The sequence below is a fragment of the Argiope bruennichi genome, chromosome X1, assembly GCF_947563725.1.
Source record: "Argiope bruennichi chromosome X1, qqArgBrue1.1, whole genome shotgun sequence".
Taxonomy (NCBI): domain Eukaryota; kingdom Metazoa; phylum Arthropoda; class Arachnida; order Araneae; family Araneidae; genus Argiope; species Argiope bruennichi.
Window position 1 is genome coordinate 42,859,846 of NC_079162.1, and position 17,309 is coordinate 42,877,154.

A 17,309-nucleotide genomic window follows, 5' to 3' on the forward strand; every position below is an offset into this window, starting at 1 on the left:
ATCCGACCACCCTACCCCTCCACCCTACCTCTTTTTTCTTCTTCATTACCTAAAATCTCATCAATTTCAATACACTGTCAATTCGATTGAGGGATCAGTAACTTGTACAAATTAAAACTTGTTCCCGAACAAAAATAGCGCTCTTAGTCTTAAACAACGCGCCTAAAAACACAACTCTTTTATCTAGTCAATTTGCGACTTTTAAAAATCTACCTCCTGCCCGGCGTTTCGTTAATCAAGACGAACATGCAGCTCCTCAATTAAAGGCTGAAAGCGAACTCGTAACTCAGCGCTCTTGTAATAACATTGAACTCTACAGAGGATTCCCAAAGAGGTGCGGGCGCACAAATTAGCGGAGAGGGGGCGCGCACAGTCACCGTACGTTCCTTCGACCCGACCATTCAGATCTGTTTCGGCAGCGTGCGCAATCGGAGGCTACTCCGTAGAGTGCGAACAGTCCCATTCGCAGACCGGGATGGATCTACGGAGTGATTGACTCTCACCAACAGCACCGTTTGTTTCGGAAGGGGAGACTAGAGGCCAGGTAAATATTTTGGTCTTCTTTGAACTAGCGGGGGAATTTAAAAATTTTCGCTTTACTCAAGGGAGAGAAGTTTTGGGGAAATTTTATTGAATTTATTAGAGGAAAATAGTTCTTGAAGAAGAAAATATATCAAAAATTAATGAACTTTTTCGTTTACTTGTAGAAATGACGAGAAGAAGAATAAAAGCCACATTAAGTGTAGAAAAGTAGATTAAAAGTTATAAATTTAAAGGAAGAAAATATACTAACAATTTTGATTGATATTTATTTTGTTTGTAAAAATGGGTAAACATTTATTTGAAAAAAAATTTCTCTTGCATAATTCAAACATGACACAGGCTTTAAAAAAAAAAAAAAAACCTTGCTTGACAATTAAAAAATATTGTAAAATTATTACATAAAAGAATATTAATGGATTTCAAGTATAATAAAATTCGATTCCGAAAACGCTGAAATCCGCGCTTCTGCCATACTGTGTCATGCTTGATGATTTTTTTAAAAAAAATTATCAATTTCTTATAACTTTCTAATATAAAAGACCAGGTAAATATTTTGTGTTTTTTTTTTTCTAAAGTAAAGAATTAAAAAAAATCATATCGTTCAGATGAAAGTAAATTTAGAGGTTATTTTGGATGAAATATTTATCTAATTTATTGATGAGAAAAAGTTACTGTAAAAAAGGAAATATAACAGATTTTAAAGAAATATTTCGTTTATTTATAGTGAATTATAAAATGAATTAATTGTAATTGGGGAAAAGTGGATTGAAATCGCTGTTCAGTTTAGAAAAATTGATTAAAAATTATGAATGCAAAGAAAGTAAAAATAGCATGAATATTGATTGTCATATTTATTTTGTTTGTTAAATGGGAAAATATTTATTTGCCGAATAATTTATCTCCCTTTATATATTTTTAAATTTAGCAATTTGCCCTTATTTTATAATATAGGGAGATCAGTTAAATATCCCGAACTTCAAATTAATAGGAAATTCAGAGAAAGTTTTCTTTGCCAATCAAACTGTAGCTTTGGAGATTATTTAAGTGGGAAATAAAATGAAAGTAGTTAAAAAAAGAAAAATAAATAAAAGAAAATTATTGGTATATTTTCTTTATATTTGTAGAATTTTTGATAAGTAAAGTAGAGAAGAAAACAAAATTGATGCAAATTAAAAATAATCACCCTAAATAAACGAAATATTTTTGGAATTTTAATTTTATTTATATTTGTTTTGTTTTCAATTGGGTAAATATTTATTTTTTAAATAATTTTCTCTTTTAATTTTTTTCAAATATCTTTATTTTATAACTAGTTATAGTATAGCAGAAACTGAAGGCATTGCATACATTTTGTTGTTTTTCTAACAAGTACAGGAGTTTTAAAATATTGGCTTTTCATATCAGTACTTTGGATATATTATCAATTGGAAAATAATATCTGGGTATTATTTCTTTACGTGGTCGTATTAAATACGTTGAATAAAAGTTATGAAATTATAACAGTAATTATACATTTGAATCCAATATATTCATAACTGAAGCTTCATTGGGATCATTTTGGGAAATATTTATAAATATTATTTAATTAAATTATTAAAATTTCTCTATTATTAATATTTTAATAAAAATTACAATACAGTAATTTATTCTGAAATAAGTGCTTTATGAAAAAAAAGTAAATTTAATGGCATATTTATTGTTTAAAATTTATATGGCACTCTACGGGAGACAATTTTTAAATTATAGCAAATGACGCCTTTAGATTGTATTCATATAGATTAATATTTACAGAAGTTTTTCCAAGTTATGAAACTTTTTCACTACTAAGCAAGATATTTTTTTATTGAAAATATGAAAATTTTTGCCAAGACACACATTATAATGCAGAAAAAGATTAAATATTATACATATTAAAATAAGGCATCACGCTGGTGTATCTCCCAGATCGATTTCAATACAAGTGGATGAATAAAATACCGAATTTTAAAATTAAAATGGTATTTTTCTGCGGCAATAAAAGAAATGTTTAGTATTACATAAATATTATTGTATACATTAATTAAGTTTCTGTTAAGTGAGTTAGCGAATTTCTTACTCCCTAATGGGAAATACAAAGTAATTTATTAATAAAGCATATTAAAGGCAAAAATATTTAGGAGAATGCAGTAAAATCCTTCCTACATGATTTATTTCAGATATTATTTAAAAAATAAATAAATAAAAGCATTTTTATATTTTAATTAATTTTATGATTGTTCAAATAACTTTGATGCAAAAGCATGTGCTGTCATATTGTATGCTAAGAAGTTTCTTTTTGCTTTGCATAATTATTCTTTGAATCTGAATCTTAGTATTTGATTTTTTTTCTGTATTTCGAAATACATTATTCAATCATTATTAATAATAGTTGAATTCATAATAATAATAACTATTCACGATTATTTAAAAGATAATTCATAAATATTGGAATCATCTCAACATTGGAATTAAGTAATTATAAAAAAGTTCCGAGGAACAGCGGCTTCCACTATATAGATCAAAACTTCCCAAATCTTACTCTCCTAACTCTTTTTGAGAAGGAGAAAAAAAAACTTTACTCGCACCTGAAGATTTTTTTTAAGACTCCAAATTATGAACGACTGGAAAATAAATAAGGAAATGTAAATTAAATTAATTCTACAATAAAAAAAACCAAACTTTAAAAATTATGTAGCAAATTTTAGTGAAATTCTACAAGTCAGCAATATTTTTCTTTTAAATATTGAAGAATCGGAAGAAAGAAAATGGTGAGATTTTCCTTAGGCCCTTAACAACCGCATTTGGATTAGCGTTGCAAGAGTTTAAAAAACTCTATTATAAATAATGTGTTATAACATTCTATACACAATAACTTAGTGCTTTGTATTCGAAACTTTCATATCTAATCCATGGGCTATTAATTTTTCGTTCATGCTTCTTTTTAATTAAATAAAATATTAGAAGGAAAAAAATTAAATTTCCTTAAAATATTTCACTAGAAAAATATAGCATCGTACTTATCGTGCATTGACATAGCATTTAAAGTAGCATTTAACTTTCAAATTCAGTAATAGAACGGATTATGCAAAATACGTGCTTACAAGTATTTTAACTTATTTTAATTTTGTTAAACTAACTTCTACTTTATAACTACACGAATGTTATTTGAGTATGGAACTAGTAATATTGATCCATGTCCAGAAAACAAGCATGGATCTGAGAGAGCGCACACCTCTCCAAACTTCCAAACGACATCAGTGGAATGTTTGACCACGTACAAGAGTCTTGAATATATGGCGCATCTTCCATGTGGTCGGCTCACGAATTTGCAACTGTCCAGTTCCGAAGTACAGACAGGCTACCGCGGGCAGCCAAGCGTGAAAAAATTAAGCACGTTAGTCACCTTCGAAAGCTATTTTTTATATTCACTTTTACATATTTGCCTGAAAAAATAAATACACACTCTTAAGAAATGAAAGTTTAATGCCGGTTGAATTTTTATTACTTTTATGTGAGTCACCAAACCAAAGCTTGCGCTTGAAGTTTATCATTAGTTGAGCAACAAATACAGTTACAAACACTCATAAAGTTAATGTAAAACAGCGGAAAAATTTGTTCATGTTTATTTTGAAATTAAATGTGTTTTTATTCACAAAAAAAACCTTTCATTTTCCATCGAAACACGCTTACATCAAAGAAAGAAAACTTAAAAAGAAAACTTTTTTCCCACAATTAGCAACTTTTTTATATTTAGGTAGACAATTGTTTTCTCCGTGGAATTGTGAGAATATGTTATTCCACCGTGCTGAAAGAAAATGGCAAACATTCTCTTAATTACAGCATTACTTTTACTCACAAAGACATCGCTTTTTTATGATGAGTTTTTAATAGTAGGGCTTTCAGAAACTTCTGAGCAGCAAACTTTTTATGGGAACAGACTGAAATGAATTTCTGGGTATTTCTAAGAAGTTTATTTTATAAGAAATGGGTGTAAAATTTTGATTATATGATCTATTTCGAAAAGCTCGGGTTTTGTTGTAGAAGTATTTTTGTATTCTTTCGTAAATATGCAGATGTACAAAATTTTTATAAATTTAAATTTATTTATTTTATTTATTTTTGCTTTCTAGCTACTGTTTTTTTTTTTATTTTCCTTTAGTTTTTTTCCCCTCTTTTTTTTTTTTTTTTTTGCTTTATCATCATATGTGAATTTTAAAATTAAGAACTATACGCTTAATTATTTTAAATATGCATTGATATTTTTTGACAAAATTATATATAAATAATGATTAGATATGGAAATATTTGATCCACAAACTATTTTAATCATATGACCATTTTCGAATTAAAATATTGTATCAAATTAATATCGACTTCATTCATATACATTATTCTTCGTTTAAACAAAGGCAAATTAAAATTTGATGTTCAAAATTAAGAATAATACATTTAATTATTTTAAATATGTTTTGATAGTGTTTGATATAAAATTATAAGTGTTAGTGTTTGGATTTGACAAAAATATATAAGTATAATGATTAGATATGAAAATATTTGATCTACAAAGTATTTTAGCCATATGACCACTTTCGAATTAAAATATTGTATCAAATTAATATCAGCTTCATATTCATTATTCTTCGTTGCAATAAAGATTAATTAAAATTTGAGGTTCCAGATTAAGAATAATATGCTTAATCTTTTTAAATATATATGGATATTTTTTGACAAAAATATATCAGTGTAATGATTAGATATGGAAATATTTGATCTACAAAATATTTTAATCATATAACCATTTTTGAATTAAAACATTGTATCAAATTAATATCTATTTCGTTTATATTTATTATTCTTCGTCGAAACAAAGGCAAATTAAAATTTGAGCTTCAAAATTAAGAACAATACGCTTAATTATTTTAAATATATACAGACATTTTTTGACAAAAAATATATAAGAGTAATGATTACACATGGAAATATTTAATCTACAAAATATTTTAGACGTATGACCATTTTCGAATTAAAATATTGTATCAAATTAATATCGACTTCATTCATATTCATTATTTTCTTCGTCGAAACAAAAGTAAATTAAAATTTGAGGTTAAAGTAACGATATAATTTTTGCTATATATTTGTCTTCGTAAATTGAACCACGTAATCTCATTTCCATGATTTAGAATTTTTTAACGAATAAAAGTCTAATTGCAAAGTTGCGTATTACTTACACTGCATTCTGGTAAATTTTTTACTGCTACTGTAAGCTTGTTTCTTCGTTCGGTCCTTTCGTTGGGGAAAACGCTTCATTGCGCATGACTGGTAATGTCGCTTACAGACAACTTTATTTGCTATGCGAAATATAATAAAATTTTCATGATTGCTTCAAATTTCCTTTTTTTTTCAATAAATCATTATTTTCTGATAATTCTTTATTCGCAAATACATAAATTGTAGAGTTACCAAAATGTCATTCCATTGCTTCGGTACATTTTTATTTAAATCATAAAATCCTCATAAATTTTTTAAAAAATTTATGAAAACCTCATCACTTAGTTTTAAATCTTAACCAACGAAACGATTTTTCTGGCCCTTAATTGATAAATATCTGGTTGGCCGAAACCATCCGAATTTTCATTACAGGGTTAAAATAACAGTTAGCTGCTGTTGAAATAACCCTTTTCACCTTGTAAAACTAATCAGTAAATTATTTTTTTTTGACGTACTGATAGAGAAACAACAAAAAAAGTAAATTACAAAAATCTGACTCAAAAGAATTTCATTGAAGTAGCAATTAATCTAATTAACTTTTTTAATTAATCGCGCTGAATTCTGTAAATTATAGCAGAAAAAAAATTTAAAATAACACGCAGAAATTAAAAAATATATTTTAAAAACAAGAAAGGTTTTTAAAAAGTTGAAATAAAATTTTTAAAAGCGCGATTATTATCAAAGATAAATTTATGCTAAAACTTATTAAGGACAACAAACCCTGATAACCTACAACTATTTTTATTTTAAAACAGATGCACAAAACTTCTATACCACAATAAAGAAAATATTTAAATATTGATAAGAAACATTATAAATATACATTCTTCGAATTTTATAAAAATACATTCTGCGAAAAGAAAGAAAAAGAAAAACCCGCGAACAGAATATTTAACTACCACATGAAGAAATACTACCTTGTGCTTAAATTAAATTTTCCTCCTTTTGGATATAAATTCTAGTGCTAACGTATTTTTACAATCTTATTTTTTTTATTTTGAACAAAAATATGTGTATACAGAAATATTTCTTTCAACAAAACATGCAAAACAGTTTCAGCACTTATAACTTTTTTTCACTTTTCGATCAGAATATTATAAAAATTCATATTTATCAAATTTTATAAACAGTAGGATCCATCCCTTTTTATTTTATTTTAAAACTGCATTATTGTTAAAAGAGATGTAAAAGTATAAAAAATTTGCAAAAAATTTCAAAAGCAATCTAAAAAAAAAATAAGCGTTGAAAAAAGTATTTGCAGAAAAAATTTAAAGAAAATTAGAATGAAATGAGATTTTTATATCATTTAACCCGTTTCATAAGAAAAATTAAAGTTAACTTTATCTGAGAAGAGAACATTCTTCAGATCCAAATCTCCAAAAAGTCTTCAAAGGATTTATGATCACGTTAAACCGTTTTTATTTTTAAAATATTCCAAAGAAAACAGACGCTTTGCCTTTTTCTTGAACTTACACATTTTGTTAAATTTCAAGACTTTTTTTTCTTTCTTTTCTTTTATGCCTTCAACTCATATCTCAGCATTAATGCAAAACGGGATAGAAATTTCCTGAAAGAAAATGTCATTACCCGGATTCAAACCTTCCTTCCCTTTTAAAATGCCCCCTCCCCCCTTTTCACTACCCTCCACGTCAGCTTCAGATGAATTTCAATTTATCGATTTCCATACAAACTTTCGTTTCGAAATATTTTACATTAAAAAACAACATAAACTCCTTAAAAATGCAAAAATATAAATTGTGCTTTTGTTGAGTGCTAAAGAAAGAAAAAGAATACAAAGCAATTTTTTTATGTTGAGCTTTATTTCTTTTCTTACTGAGGATTCGGTAAATTTTAAATACATTATCTCATTTTTTTTTATTATCATAAGTTTTTAATGTAGTCAATTTATAGATGAAGCCATTCTGTTAAAATATAGATATAATAAGATTTTTAGAAATGAAAGAAAAACAGCATCAACTGATATTTATGCGATAAACGTCAAGCTATTTCACGCTGATTTAACTTTGAATGCAACGCTCATCTAAGAAATGAATATATATATATATATATATATATATATGTGTGTGTGTGTGTGTGTGTGTGTGTGTGTGTGTGTGTGTGTGTGTGTGTGTGTGTGTGTGTGTGTGTGTGTGTGTGTGTGTGTGTGTGTGTGTGTGTGTGTGTGTGTGTGTGTGTGTGTGTGTGTGTGTGTGTAACGATACAGTAGAACATGCTGCTAAATAGTAAGCGGAGTTTTGCTTAATGTGGGCTTTTAAGTTCTGGGTATGATCCAAACTATTTTAAAGCAACTGGTTTATGTGAAAAGATTTAAGTTTTAAACACTGATCATTGATATTTTGTTTGAAAAAATGATCAGAACAATGCTTAAATAATTTCAATTAAGAATTCGATCTATAGCCTTAAGATTCACGTATTACGCTATTAATTGTACTTTTGTCACTTTAATTGCATTTTTTCAATTTAAGTTAACGACATGCAGCTTCCCATGTAATGTCAACTTAAGCTAACATTATTTATTGATTTTTTTTTCTTCTCGGAATTTTGAAACAATAAGACACATTCATCAAAAATTTCCCAATGTTCTCCGGATCTCTTATATCTCGAAGGAGCGTGAAAAATACCTTTTAAAATTTCCAAAACAATTTCTGAATATCTGTATAATTAATGTCAACGCATTATGCAGTATTTAATCTTCATTTCATATATATTGTTTTCAAATTATGAAAAAGCGTTATGGAATTTAATGATTTTTTAACATTGATAAAATTACCCTGCCTTTATATCACACACACACACACACACACACACACACACACACACACACACACACACACACACACACACACACACACACACACACACACACACACACACACACACACACACACGCACACACGCACACACACGCGCGTTTGTGTGTGTGTGTGTGTTTTAATAATATTAATCGTAATATAATAATTAATATATATATAATATATATTAACTTTTTTATTAATAATATTGTTATTATATAAGAAATATTTTAATTCCAAAATATTTTAAATTAGAACAATAACCTATCTCAAAATTTAATAGTTAATAATAATAATGGCATGCATTGCATTGCTTTTAATAATGATAAGGTTTAGGACAATTACTTCTTTTTCCAAAATCATTCTTATGTTTGAATAAAATTATTATAGTAAAAGGAAATAATGAAATTAAATATGGATTTATTTATCACCAAAAATTCTCATCTGCTAACAGTAATATGCCTACATATGTTAACAAATAGTAAAAAAGGATTAGATAATTTTCTTTCTAATTATTTAAAATCAGTACATAATTTTTAATAACCATCGTTTCTCCGTTGCCTTATTAATATTTACGCCGAGGTACTTGTTATCATATTATGGCAAGCAAAAACGATTACTTTTCATTTTAATATTTCATAAATTATTATTTTTTATTAATCATCGTTGTTTTGTCAAGCACTTTCAGAGATCCCAAAGTAATTATTTCAACTTTGAATTTTCTATGTGCCCTATATTTTTCTAAGAACGCATTAATCAAAATTAATTAGAAATAGTTACATTTTATCTTTTTTCTTACCATCCATTTGATCCATTGCTAATGCTTCAAACATCATTCTGACTTACTTAAAGCTAAGGTACTTAATGACTGAAGTTTTAAATAGGTATTTAACTATTTTTCTTTATAATTTTAAACTAGTCATTTAGTTTTTTTTGGGGGGTGGGTGGGGGGGAGAGGTCCGATGTCAGTAAATAAAGATTCAAGACTTTTTTTAATACATAATTACTTGAATAAGACTGAAAAATTCATAGTTGCAATACAAATAAAATTTGAATAAGCAAGATAGACGATTAGATCTCATGAAAGAAACTATTTCGAGCTTTGGAGATTGTAGGCTGGATTCTTAATGGCAGCATGTTAAATCTGCCGATAAGATCAAACAACCTCACATTGGCTTGAAAAGTTTGAGAGTATGGAATAGCCAGTGATACCGTTCCACCATCTAAACCCCAATTCAGATTTCAAATCAGCTTCAAAACAAAGTCGGCTATAAAAATCTATCCTAGTACCTTTAAAATGTATCATTCATCTAAAAGCCCTAATATATAACAAAATATTAGCTTAACAACATACAACTTATATTTCGTCATTTAAACTGCAAATAGTTGAATATCCAAAATTATGTTTGACTAAAATCCTTTAGTCGGAACCTTTAATATCACCAATGAATGTCAAGTCACTAATATTAGAACCAAGATGCCTGCTTTGATAAACAATCCAATGAAGCGGCACTGAAATGCAATATTGACTACAATTAATACGCTTCGGCGACTTGGCTTCCATTGGCGGTATGAAGGAATGCCGACTAGCGAATTTCAATTATTTGGGATTTTTGATATACAACTTTTAAAATTTGAGTGACAATTTATTGAATGCGTTTTTGAAATGCGTTATATAAGAGATTTAAAAGACTTGTGTTTGAATTTATATTGTTTTAGCAAAATTACTATTTCGTAGGCGTACCATTTTTACATGTGTATCAAATTTGACTAGTTTCAAGTTTGTAAAAATAAAATATTGTAATCAGTTTCTCACTCATTTTCTTGTGTGCTAGAATTTTAAAATTTTATATATACTCTCGATGGCAATATAGCAATATATTCAGCAAATAATCATCATTTAATCGATTAATTTAATTAAATATATTTTATACCAAATGCGCTTCCTGGTAGTAAATTAAAAAAAAATGTTTTATCTCAAGTTTCTACAATATTTACAATAATGAATTATAAATTAAATGCTATATTTCTGCCTTTTAGTGTATAAATAACATTATGTTTTAAAAAATGATTTTGTTAAATTTATTTGTTTTATGATTAGTAGCTTACGAATTCCAAACTTAATTTAATCAAAACTCTGCTATGCTTAGTTAAACTAAATTGTTTCTTAATTTAAATGTCCCCACTTTGCAATGGGAGGCAAATAGGCTATTAGTTTAAGGCCTCCTTCCTTCTCAGGTTGATGGCTAAAATTGGAGTGCTGGCATTAACATTTTATAGAATAGCTTCTAAGTAAAGAGTTAGTTTCACAAACTAAGATTAATAAACTTAGTTTAAATTAACTATTTTAATGGATAATAATTAAATAGATTGCGATGCATTTTCAGTTTCTCAAAGAATCATTTTACACAGTAAAGCTGACAGATAATTACTGTTAATTGGAAGCAATAATTATTTTTCATTAGATAAGGGCCTTGAATTCAATCCGACTTCAAATGTTGATTGAAATAATGTTTTAATTAAAGTATTACAATCTAAACATTTCATTTTCATTAATTTTTCTTTTTAACCATTAAAGTGGACAAAATAGCTTTTATTTAGATATTTAAGCCACTCTGACATGGTTGTATGGATGGGCTAGTTATAAAGTCTGTTAACATAGGTATAAAATATTAAAAAACTATTACTTTATGCATTTCACAAAAGAAGCTTAATATCTAAAATGTAATAAATAGAGGAAATTTTGCTACCGTTAAATGCTGATAACAAGTTATTGTTAAATTATATATTGGTATTGTTGTAGTAACATAATTATTATCATCGCCGCATTGCGTATTTATCGATATAGTAAGCATCGTTTGTTTTTTACCAATTCTGCTGGCGACTGACTACTTGTTCTTTATAAGTGGTATTGTGAACAAAAGTATCTCGAATGATAGAGCGTAGTGTTAATGTCAAATATTTTCTTCGTTCGAGTCCTGCCTATAATTTGAAGCTGTAAACTTCTATTGTTTGTACAACTGTTATGTCTTGCCCCAAGCAAATGACGAGGTGTCACATAACAACGCGAAAAAGCGTTCAGTTGGACAGCGTTCGCCTTTCGTTAGATATGGAACGAAAGGTGAATCAACTCCATTTTGCATAGCAATCAAATGGTTTAACAAGAGGACATTTGTATTTCATTTCTTAGTAATAAAGCTAATGAACAATCGATTTTTATGCTGTTTCTATGATGTAAACATAAAGACTAATTAAATTAATTAATTAATTTCTCCATAATCAGATGAAACTAAAAATAAACAAATCAGATTCAATATCATTAGAGAAGCTTCAAAACAAGATGGTTATTTAAAAAATCAAATCACCCTCGGAGCAACCAATCCGGTTTTTTTCCATTTACCATGTTTACCACGACAGTGTTTGGTCAAATTTTTAATGAATTTTTTTTAAGTGCAAATTTTGATTACTTATTCCAAAACATGTTTTATCCACATAAAAACCTTATTGTTGCTAATTTAAATTTCTTGGCTCTATAAAATGGTAACTTAACGAATAAATTTTAACAAGTGACATACATATGATACTCAAAATTTACTGAAATATTAAGGACGAAGAAAATCTTTTACGTTCGAGTTGAATTCACTTGAGAATCTACCCAGATAAATTACTTAAGAAACAGGTCCCAAAAGGAGACAGACTAATTGGTGTATTGTTGCCTCGTTACCCAGTTAAAACTGCACGTACTCCTGAGAAGGATATGAAGCTGAAGATACACTCACGTGCGCCAATTCATTTATCATCCCAAATCAGATTTTATAAAAGAATCAGATACAGTGTTCTCGTCTAGATTCCTTCGTACGCGGACACGATTGATATGCTTCGTGGTAAAATGAAGAAAATAGAGAATTGTTCTCTTTCATGGATGGCATCTAAAATTTGATACAAATTTACAATTTTGATGTTAAAACACAAACTAAATTTCAACGCTCAGAAAGTATTTAACTCTTTCACAAATTTTATTCTTTCATTAGTCGCAATATCTAATAGATACATACTGCGGTACTGTCGTCAGACTGTAAGTTTTTAAAGTAGCAATTCATTAATGTGGTAATCCACAAAATTTCATTTTCCAGCAACATGAACATTGAATATTCCTCAAGCAAAACTTTTGTTTTGTTATTGTTCAAATGTTGCCATTTGGCGAGCATTTTAAAGGTTAAAGAACATTTTATTGAACTTTCCAACGAAACTCTACCGTAAGTCTAAGTCTAAACATTAAGTGAGACTTCAGAAGATTTGTCCATAAATTAATAAGCATCTATCATTCTAGTGATAATACTGCATGGCAAATCAAATCATTCTAATCCATTAAGTTTCCAAGCTATCATTATCATATGTACGTACACGTACAGATAGATCCCGTCCACAATTGAGAGAAATCTACAATTTTAGTATTAAAACTACTTACCAAATGTTATTCTTTTATCTAGTTCCGTTTTTGAATCGTCGTGAAAGACAGGCATAATTCCAAAAGGGACAGAGGTAGGTCTAAAATCGTGAAGATTTATCAAAATCTTAAGGACAATTTATGTTTCAGCAATTGCAACTTTTGCAAAGGTCCCCAACAATTGCAAAATATTTTTCTTTCTATTCTTCGAATCAAAAAAGGGTACCTACTCTTTTCTTAAAATTGTTACAATCGCAGTAGAAAACAATTTTGTTTTATTGCGTTTTATCAATCTGCTTGTGATTATTATAACATAGTTCAATAATGGAGAAAATAATTTTTTTTTTGACGGAGATTGTTCGCGACAAAAAGCAAAACAGAAATGAAATTGATATAGACTCGAATTCACGTTAGGAAAGTAAAATAGATTTGCAGCTGCGGGAAAAAGAAAATAAATCCATGTACCGGTTGTGAAGAAGATATCTTCCGGAAAAAGCACTGAAGCGTATATCTTTTTAATCTCCTAAGAAAACTGAATTTTAGAAAGTTGCGTCGTTTACTAGTGTTCTTCCAAGTCATGCGTTGAAGAATAAAAATGTGGCAACGATCTTCTTTTTATAAAGTTTTTTCTTGAAAATATATTTCTGAATTTGTTAGTAAAATATAAAAGTTATGAATTCTGAAACTGAATGATAAAATACCTTTCAGTTTCCTGAAACACAATATTGCTTTATATATAAATGATTATATTATATATATTTTTTATTTCGAAGTCATAATTAATGAATATTTGAGTAGATTTGATTAAACAATTATTATCTTAGTTTTATTCTGATTTTTGGTCAATCTTACGATTACTCCAGGCCTCTACAATAAGATTTCTATTAGCTTTTGATATAATATCCCAATTTTTTGTCATTTATTTAAGGACATGTACGATTTTCTATATCTCTAAATAATTGCAAAACAGTTTTGTGTAACGCTTGTTCCAACAGACTTTTTAGTCTACTGAATCTGGAACTCAAAATTCAAAGAAACCATATTTCACGGCTTCAAACATATTTTGCTGTTTCTCTAGATTATAAGCTGCTTTCAAATATTATACAAGATACTTTTGTAGTAATTTTCTTTACTATTGAAAATTATAGCAATATTTCATGATTTCATTTAATGCTGATGCATATATCCAAGCTGTAACATAGTAAATAAATGAGGATTTGATAGTAGACAGATTATATTTATTTGAAAAGAAGCAGATTATATGTTCTATTATCTAGTATCGGTATATGTCGTTCTAGTACTTTGAACGTTGTTCAGAATTACGAGTTTCTCTACAAATAGCCCCTCGATTTGCTTCAAAATGACGCTAAACTAGAAAAGGTAATTTATTTAAACTTAATTTTAATTAATTTATTAAAAGTGTAAACTTAGACTGATACGAAGAAAACTAATTGTTTAACCTTAATTCATTACGGTTTTAGCTTATTTAAAGAAAATAACGGTTTATCTGATTTTATTAAGTTGTTTATATATACTTAATATTACATGCAACGAAAACGTCCGAGCTTATTCAGTCAAGATTGTTGAGTATCAAATAGAATAAATTTATTATCAGGAATTAGCTAATTTTGCCTGCATTTAATCGTTCGACAACAAATCCAACGGAATAAATAATCCAGGCGTTTGATACGCTACTGTATCGAGAGAAGATCAGGCCGAAATTCCTAATATATAACAAGATGCATTGCATATTAATACAAGGAAATTGATTCAGACTGGAAGTTATGATTTGCACATGTGAAAGACGTGAGGCTTAAGGTAGGTTTCATAAAAGTGATTCATTGCTGCATTATCCGTAATATGTCATTCATGTGAAAGTACCTTATCCGAAACCACATTGTTTGAGCGATGCTCGCTTTTGCATATTAATGGCCTATTGATAAAGCTAAGATGCCTTTGCATTGTGATGCAACTGATTTGAAAGGAAGTTTGGAATATAGAAACATTTCAGATATTGTTGATCGATAGTCGCTAGAAACCTATGGGGATTTTAGTTACAAGCATACTTGAAGCTATTAGCTTCTATGAAATGATCATATGATTAATAGATTTTTGGATCCTAAATTTTCCAACAGATAATCGTTCTCTTTGCCCTTTCACTCAGAAATCACGTCTCAATTATTCTACCGCTTTGAGGATAACTTAATAGTAGCATTGGAAATGGAATAGAAGTTCAATCTGTTACAAAATATTTAGACTTCTCCGATATTGCCGCATATATATATATATATATATATATATATATATATATATATATATATATATATATATATATATATATATATATATATATATATATATATAACAATTGGAAATAGCTCCAGAATTTTAATAAATGAAGACATTATTTATTTATTAAACAATCTTAGTTAAATAAATTTTTCTTCCGTCCCAGTGTCGCCATCTATTACTGAATTTTTTTAAAAAAAATATCTCAAGATTAAAAATAAGATTAAAAAATCTTTTATTTAGAATATTAATAAAAAATGTTCTTTTAAAACATTTTAATTTAGTTTAATCGCTTTTAGATTTGCGAAAGTTCTTTCCCATCATTAATGGGCTGATAGAGAGTGAAAAAAAAATCGAGATAAAAATTCTTAACCTTTCTCCTTCTTTGATGCCTATGACATACAAAAACTCCATTGTAGTGTTTTGGCATCAAAAAAACAATAGATGTTAAGTCAATTCAGCACGAGTATTCTATAAGATCCAAAGAGATGGAAAAAAGGACTTACTGCTGAAAATAAAAAAGCGCTGGGAGAAAGAGTAGAATATTTATTTAGGAACCTACTCATCCATTGCCATTCAACACCCGTCATCTGCGGCTTTTACCAAGAACGCATCTTCTTCAACGCTTCAGGCACTTTGTTGCAGTCCAAAAATATTTCCAGCCATCTTTTAACAGTTATGTACCGAATTCGAGAAATTACTTTTTACTTCAAAGGTTTAGTGTTACTTTTTTAGAACCGTGTTGTAACTTTTTATTTTGCACATTCATTAGGTTTTCATTGCGACTCGCTCAGTATTCCTCCCTTAGAAAAGCAAATTACTTGAAAAAAAAATTTTTTTTCCTCGCAAATGTAGTTTTTCATCACTTCATTTTTATTCATTTTAAATGCTAAAAGATATTCTGTTGAAAGAAGATGCTGTGAAGATAAACAAGAATACTAACATACTAAGGGACTCTCGTGCGATATTATTGTGGTTAAATAATCTAAGTAATCAGAGTAATTATTTTTGTTTTTATTAATTAACAATTAATTAATTAATAATTAATTAATCATATAAATGCAAAGTAACAAGAAAGAGAAAATGTTTTGTATTTAACTGTTAAATGATATAGCGTTTTTTTTTTTTTTTTTGTTACTTCATTGTTGTCTAAGCAATATGCAATTAAAAAAAAGTAGCGATTTTATAAATCATTTCATTCTTTTAATTCCTTATTTATTTTTCCAAAGTCAAATCGGCATATGAAGTTTAGAGTAAAACATTTTAATTTAAACAGTTTAGCTTATGAACTTACGATTTTTGCTTGTTTTAAGTTCAAACGTTTCAAAAGCTGTGGAGGTCTAGTGTAAAAGTCTCGGCTCCAGGCTCGAGACCCAATTTAACTGTAGATTTATCACGCATGCGAGTTTTGTGCACTTTAAATTTGATGCAGAGGATCAAACGTTCTTTTGCTGGTGTGGTGCGGAAGCATGGAGAAGTGCCAAGTCAAATGTCATCAAGTCTCGGTTCAAAAGTATCAGTTATGTTTCAAAATAGTCCTGGTATTGCTTCAAAGATTGGACATTAATATGATTAAGCTAAATTCAAACGTAGTAAATAAAAACTTGTATCAATTCAAGTAGTGTTTCATTTTAAAGTTACACGACTACCGTTTTTTGGACAGACCAAGTAACTACTTTAAACGGGGGTAAGATGAAGACAATGAGTTCAGAACTAACACCTCATTCACCAAGTTTCATTGACCTACCAGCGGGAAGTGATCGTGAGGCGCATCAGAAAACATACACATACAAGATTGGTAGATGATGGAATTTAATCTCGAGCACGTAACCCTCCACCATGAAAACCAAGATTTTTCCATCAAACCGGAAGCGTTTAATAGTTCAAAATTTAGAAGAATTCAATGAATTGAAAATTCCATTTATATT

The 17,309-nt window shown here is 28.3% G+C and overlaps 1 protein-coding gene across 2 annotated transcripts in view; it reads left to right on the forward strand.

The window, feature by feature from the left end:
- Positions 1–396: 396 nt before the first annotated feature.
- The window catches only part of LOC129959528 (fibroblast growth factor receptor-like 1), a 101,300-nt gene continuing 84,387 nt past the window's right edge, over positions 397–17,309 (forward strand). For both annotated transcript variants that reach the window (XM_056072401.1, XM_056072402.1), the window contains exon 1: positions 397–544. The gene's annotated coding sequence lies outside the window, so the exon portion shown is untranslated. The remainder of the gene's footprint in view (positions 545–17,309) is intronic.